The following is a 6,375-nucleotide window of genomic DNA, read 5'->3' on the forward strand; positions in this document are numbered from 1 at the left end:
GAGCCTTGTAAATCAGTGTATGCTAAATAATTGGCATAATAATGAACATTAAAGGGGCAATCCGTAGTTGAAACAATATCAAAGCTTTTCCTCACCACTGTTTCGGTAAAATGCTGAGGGATGGGGCTGGAGAAATGTAACCATTCTCAAATTCATAGATGGAGCTGTGGATGCAAGGACTGACCATCAATGAGATCAAACGTTATAGTGAGTAATAGTTTTAACCATGTTTTGAGGCTAGACAGTGTTTGTTTAAATTACATTGGAGTAAATCAAGCTTGTATTTTGGGTTCTGGTGTGGTATGACAGTTGAACTAAGCTCATGAGGCATTTATTAGTTATATACTTCAAGAATCAATGAGTACCTATAATTCATTTATAAGTAAAAAAAAATATGAATAGTACATTGTGTGTGGTCATGTATTTATGTTCTAATGTGTACTGATGTCGACAACAGGAAGTACACATCTGTCAGGTGAAATGGTTGTATGCCCTTGCTATGGCACCAAAGAACAATTTCAAAGAAATTGCTCTGAAATTACCTATACTATTGATGTGTATATACAAAATTGGACTATTAGTACAAACATTCTGGTGCCACCTGTGTGTGCAAAGTGGACAGGAATACTGTGATTAAAAACATTATCTTTATGAAGGGGACCCTGGTCAAAAACAGAAAACATCCTTATTTTGGAGTGCAATGGCCTGAATTTCTTCACAAATGAGGACAATCGCCACCAGCGCATTCCTCACAATTCACAGTCCATTTCTACTGATTTTCCTCTGACTATAAACTGAGTTTACAAAACATTAGGAATGCTTTCCTAATGTTGAGTTGCACCCGCTTTTGCCCTCAGAACAGCCTCAATTCGTCGGAGCATGGACTTTACAAGGTGTTGAAAGCGTTCCACAAGGATGCTGGCCCAATGCTTCCCACAATTGTGTCAAGTTGGCTGGATGTCCTTTGGGTGGCGGACCATTCTTGATACACATGGGAAACTGTTCTTGACACACTCAAACCAGTGCGCCCAGCACCTACTGTACTACCATACCCTGTTCAAAGGCACTTACATATTTTGTCTTGCCCATTCACCCTCTGAATTGCACACACACAATCCATGTCCCAATTGTCTCAATGCTTAAAACTCCTTCTTTAACCTGTCTCCTCCCCTTCATCTACATTGATTGAAGTGGATTTAACAGGTGACATCAATAAGCGATAAGCATTATAGCTTCACCTGCGTTCACCTGGTCAGACTGTCATGGAAGGAGCAGGTGTTCAGGTGTCTTCTTCAATTTGAGCCCATAACAAGGTATATACGGCTCCTTCGGAAAGTATTCAGACCCTTTGACTTTTTCCACATTTTGTTACGTTACATCCTTATTATAAAATGTATTAAATTGTACATTTTCCCTCATCAGTCTACACCCTATGATGACAAAGCAAAAACAGTTTTTTAGAATTTTGTGCTAATTTATCAAAATAAAACAACTGAAATATCACATTTACATAAGTATTCAGACCCTTTACTCAGTACTTTATTGAAGCACCTTTGGCAGCGATTTCAGCCTACAGTCTTCTGGGTAAATCATGTCCAATCAATTGAATTTAACATAGGTAGATTCCAATCATGTTGTAGAAACATCCCAAGGATGATCAATGGAAACAGGATGCACCTGAGCTCAATTTTGAGTCTAAAAACCTGTTTTCAATTTGTCATTATGGGGTATTTTGTTTTTTATTTTTAATAAATTAACAAAAATGTCTGAAAACCTGTTTTCAATTTGTCGTTATGGGGTATTTTGTGTAGACTGCTGAGTGTTTTTTTATTTAACCAATTTTTGGAAAAGGCTGTAATGTAAGAACATTTTTAAAAAGTCAAGGGGTCTAAATACTTTCCGAAGACACTATTTTCAATACCATGAAGATTCGTTAGACTTTGTCTGTAGGGCCACTGCGGAAAAGGGTTTGAAATGCATTGCTGTGTGTAAGCACAATAGCTAAACAGTCCATGTTGATAACAAAAGGTTCTCAGCTTGGATAGACTGAAGTGAAAAGAAATAAACGGAACATCCATGATAAAATGATGAAATTAGAGCTTTTGTTTGGTCTAAATGAGTCAATGAGGGATCCATCATTGGGTTTAAAAATGTAATTTACAAATTCTCTTTTCCACTGTTAGGAGTCTACACAAAGAGAATAATGAGCAGTAATGTTTCTGCTCGAATAGTGGAGTTTGTAGGTTACAGGGTACTTGGATTGTGAAGGACTTTGTCCACTTCTGTTAATTAACATATGTTTTGTATGTAAAGGACTATGCAGCGAGAACAATCAACAAAACCCATGTTATCAATACATTTCACTAAGGGCATTACCCATGCTCATGGGGCTGTACAGTAGAGTACAGTGAAGTGTAACGATTAAAACATTTCTATGTTAATTTGAGTCTGTGATGTAGAATATAATGGCCTTCTTCCTGCCTCTTGCGTGACTCAATAATTAGTGGTCCATTAACCCAGCCTGGTCTCAGAGCAAAATGTATTATATTTTACTAAAATCCGTGACACTTCATTTTTAGCATAATATGTTACTTTACATTAGGTTACATTATATTGACTAGACGTAACATAGTACACCTACATAAGACAGTAGGTTACTTAAGGCAAAAATGAACATCTATAACGCGACGCAAAGGTTGCCTGTTCAAATTGCATCACCGGACATTTACATTTTAGTCATTTAGCAGACGCTCTTATCCAGAGCGACTTACATTACATACATTTCATTTTCTGGCCCCCCGTGGGAATCGAACCCACAACCCTGGCGTTGCAAACACCATGCTCTACCAACTGAGCTACAGGGAAGGCTGGACAACATTAGCATTTTAGCTAAGTAGCAACTTTACAACTACTAACTACTTTTGAGCTAATTTACAACTTCTTAGCATGTTAGCTAACCCTTCCCCTAACTTTAACCTTAACCCCTAACCTAATGTAGCATATCATCCTAAAGCAGTTAAAAGTAGCATATCAGACTAAAGCAGTCAAATGTAATATATCATACTAAATTATCAAGATGTAGGATACTATGCGTCCTACAATTCATATTATATTGTACGACTGCTATTACATTGGTAGAATGTAACCTAACAGAAAGTAACATATCATACTAAATGGGGTAGCATGGATTTTAGTAAAATATTAGACCAGATTGATTAACCTTGCTACTGTAGCTAGTAGGCTGAGACTCTGCTATCTAGTATATATATGGTGGATGTTATCTAGTGTGTACTTGACTGAATCCAGAAGCAAGCCATGTACACTCAATGTCACCATATATACACTGCTCAAAAAAATAAAGGGAACACTTAAACAACACAATGTAACTCCAAGTCAATCACACTTCTGTGAAATCAAAATGTCCACTTAGGAAGCAACACTGATTGACAATACATTTCTCAGTTCCTATGCTTCCTGGCTGATGTTTTGGTCACTTTTGAATGCTGGCGGTGCTTTCACTCTAGTGGTAGCATGAGACGGAGTCTACAACCCACACAAGTGGCTCAGGTAGTGCAGCTCATCCAGGAGCTGTGGCAAGAAGGTTTGCTGTGTCTGTCAGCGTAGTGTCCAGAGCATGGAGGTGCTACCAGGAGACAGGCCAGTACATCAGGAGACGTGGAGGAGGCCGTAGGAGGGCAACAACCCAGCAGCAGGACCGCTACCTCCGCCTTTGTGCAAGGAGAAGCAGGAGGAGCACTGCCAGAGCCCTGCAAAATGACCTCCAGCAGGTCACAAATGTGCATGTGTCTGCTCAAACGGTCAGAAACAGACTCCATGAGGGTGGTAATGAGGGCCCGACGTCCACCGGTGGGGGTTGTGCTTACAGCCCAACACCGTGCAGGACGTTTGGCATTTGCCAGAGAACACCAAGAGTGGCAAATTTGCCACTGGCGCCCTGTGCTCTTCACAGATGAATGCAGGTTCACACTGAGCACATGTGACAGACGTGACAGAGTCTGGAGACACCGTGGAGAACGTTCTGCTGCCTGCAACATCCTCCAGCATGACCGGTTTGGCGGTGGGTCAGTCATGGTGTGGGGTGGCATTTCTTTGGGGGGCCGCACAGCCCTCCATATGCTCGCCAGAGGTAGCCTGACTGCCATTAGGTACCGAGATGAGATCCTCAGACCCCTTGTGAGACCATATGCTGCTGCGGTTGGCCCTGGGTTCCTCCTAATGCAAGACAATGCTAGACCTCATGTGGCTGGAGTGTGTCAGCACTTCCTGCAAGAGAAAGGCATTGATGCTATAGACTGACCCGCCCGTTCCCCAGACCTGAATCCAATTGAGCACATCTGGGACATCATGTCTCTAGGGGCGGAAATCCCGGGGGGGACGGGGGGGACACGACCCCCCCATCCTGGGAAAAATATGATTTGTCCCCCCCAATATATCACTGAAACATAACTATGTAATTTAAATAATATTAATAATACGCAATGAAAGCAATTGTGCTGATTATAGACACTTAATAGCGCGTCTTTAAGTTTCAAAAGATTGCGACCCCCCCACCCTTTTCCTCACAATGGTTTGATCCACTGGCAAGGTAACAGAGGGGTCATGTCTACTGTCTGAAAGGCACTCAATGAACGTAACTGACGTGAGGTTAATCCAGTCAATCATGCACACACACTAGCTGAATATGCAGAGCTAGCGCACAAATATTAACTATTAAGCTAGCTAGTACCTATTCCATTTATGTGGCCTCGTCAAAGATGTAATCTTTGCTATCGTCAATTTATTCCGAGATCAGCATGCAGATGATGTAAGTTAGTGCTTCAAAGTCCCTGTGATAAGGTTAGCGATAAACTGAAGTCCAAACTGAACAGAACTACACTCTCTTCTACCATTGTCTTAAATATATTTAATGGTCTCGTTGCAAAAGCTAAATTGTCGCAAGGGAACTTTTATTTATTTTATTTAACCCGGGTAGCAAAGATTATAGCAAACACCACTGAAACAGAATTGGTGCTTGCTTGCTTTGCAAATTCAGCTATTGTTGGAAGCCAGGCAATATGAAACAAACTATTAAAATTACAAAAGGTTGCAGCATATGTTGTGTAAATGGTGAACTCATACAGCTGTCAAGTCTTGTAATTTTAATCCGTTTCACATTTGCTAGCTACCTTTTAGATCGAAGCCCAAATAGAATGATAAAAGATAAGATGATAGAAGCCCATCTCCTACTGTAAATAACCTACACACTGTGTGTGTGTGTAGCCAGCCAGCCAGGTAGAAAAATGGCAGAAAAATAAAAGATGGACATCAGAGTATTTTTCAGTACACCAAAACGCAAAGTAAGAACCCTAGTAGCCTAATATCTCAAAGACTAGTTGATAAAATGTTCATAAGAAAGAAATGAAATTCTAATGGAAATGTTTCACAATGATGTCATTAGGCAGAGCAGGCAACAGATGGCACACAGACAGCAGAGTTGGGGACAGATATGCAGGGACAGACTGGCAGAGACGGAGTCTCAGGTAAGTTTGTTGAGTCTTTGTTTGGCAACATTATGAAAGGTTCTCAATTGTTTTGACTTGTAAAATAGGAACATAATTGGAAAATGCCATGGATACCCCCACTCTCAACTTAAACTGGTGACTGAACTAAGATTTGTTAAAGGCAATGGTATTGCTGTTGTGAGTAGTTGTGTAGTTTTGGGTACCGGTAGTTAGGAGTACGGCAAACACCTTATTTCTTTGGTTCCTCAATATACATTTACCATATTACAATGTAGGCTATGTGTTACAGCACTACTTTTGGTGACCCCCTCAGGAATTGCTCTTGAGAAAATTTCATGTAATTGTCCCCCCCAAAGTTGATATCAGATTTTCGCCCCTGCATGTCTCGCTCCATCCACCAACGCCACGTTGCACCACAGACTGTCCAGGAGTTGGCAGATGCTTTAGTCCAGGTCTGGGAGGAGATCCCTCAGGAGACCATCCGCCACCTCATCAGGAGCATGCCCAGGCGTTGTAGGGAGGTCATACAGGCACGTGGAGGCCACACACACAACTGAGCCTCATTTTGACTTGTTTTAAGGACATTACATCAAAGTTGGATCAGCCTGTAGTGTGGTTTTCCACTTTAATTTTGAGTGTGACTCCAAATCCAGACCTCCATGGGTTGATAAATTGGATTTCCATTGATTATTTTTGTGTGATTTTGTTGTCAGCACATTCAACTATGTAAAGAAAAAAGTATTTAATAAGATTATTTCATTCATTCAGATCTAGGATGTGTTATTTAGTGTTCCCTTTATTTTTTTGAGCAGTGTATATAATATATATATATATATATATATATATATATATA

This window comes from Salmo salar, chromosome ssa18 (assembly GCF_905237065.1).
Source record: "Salmo salar chromosome ssa18, Ssal_v3.1, whole genome shotgun sequence".
NCBI lineage: Eukaryota > Metazoa > Chordata > Actinopteri > Salmoniformes > Salmonidae > Salmo > Salmo salar.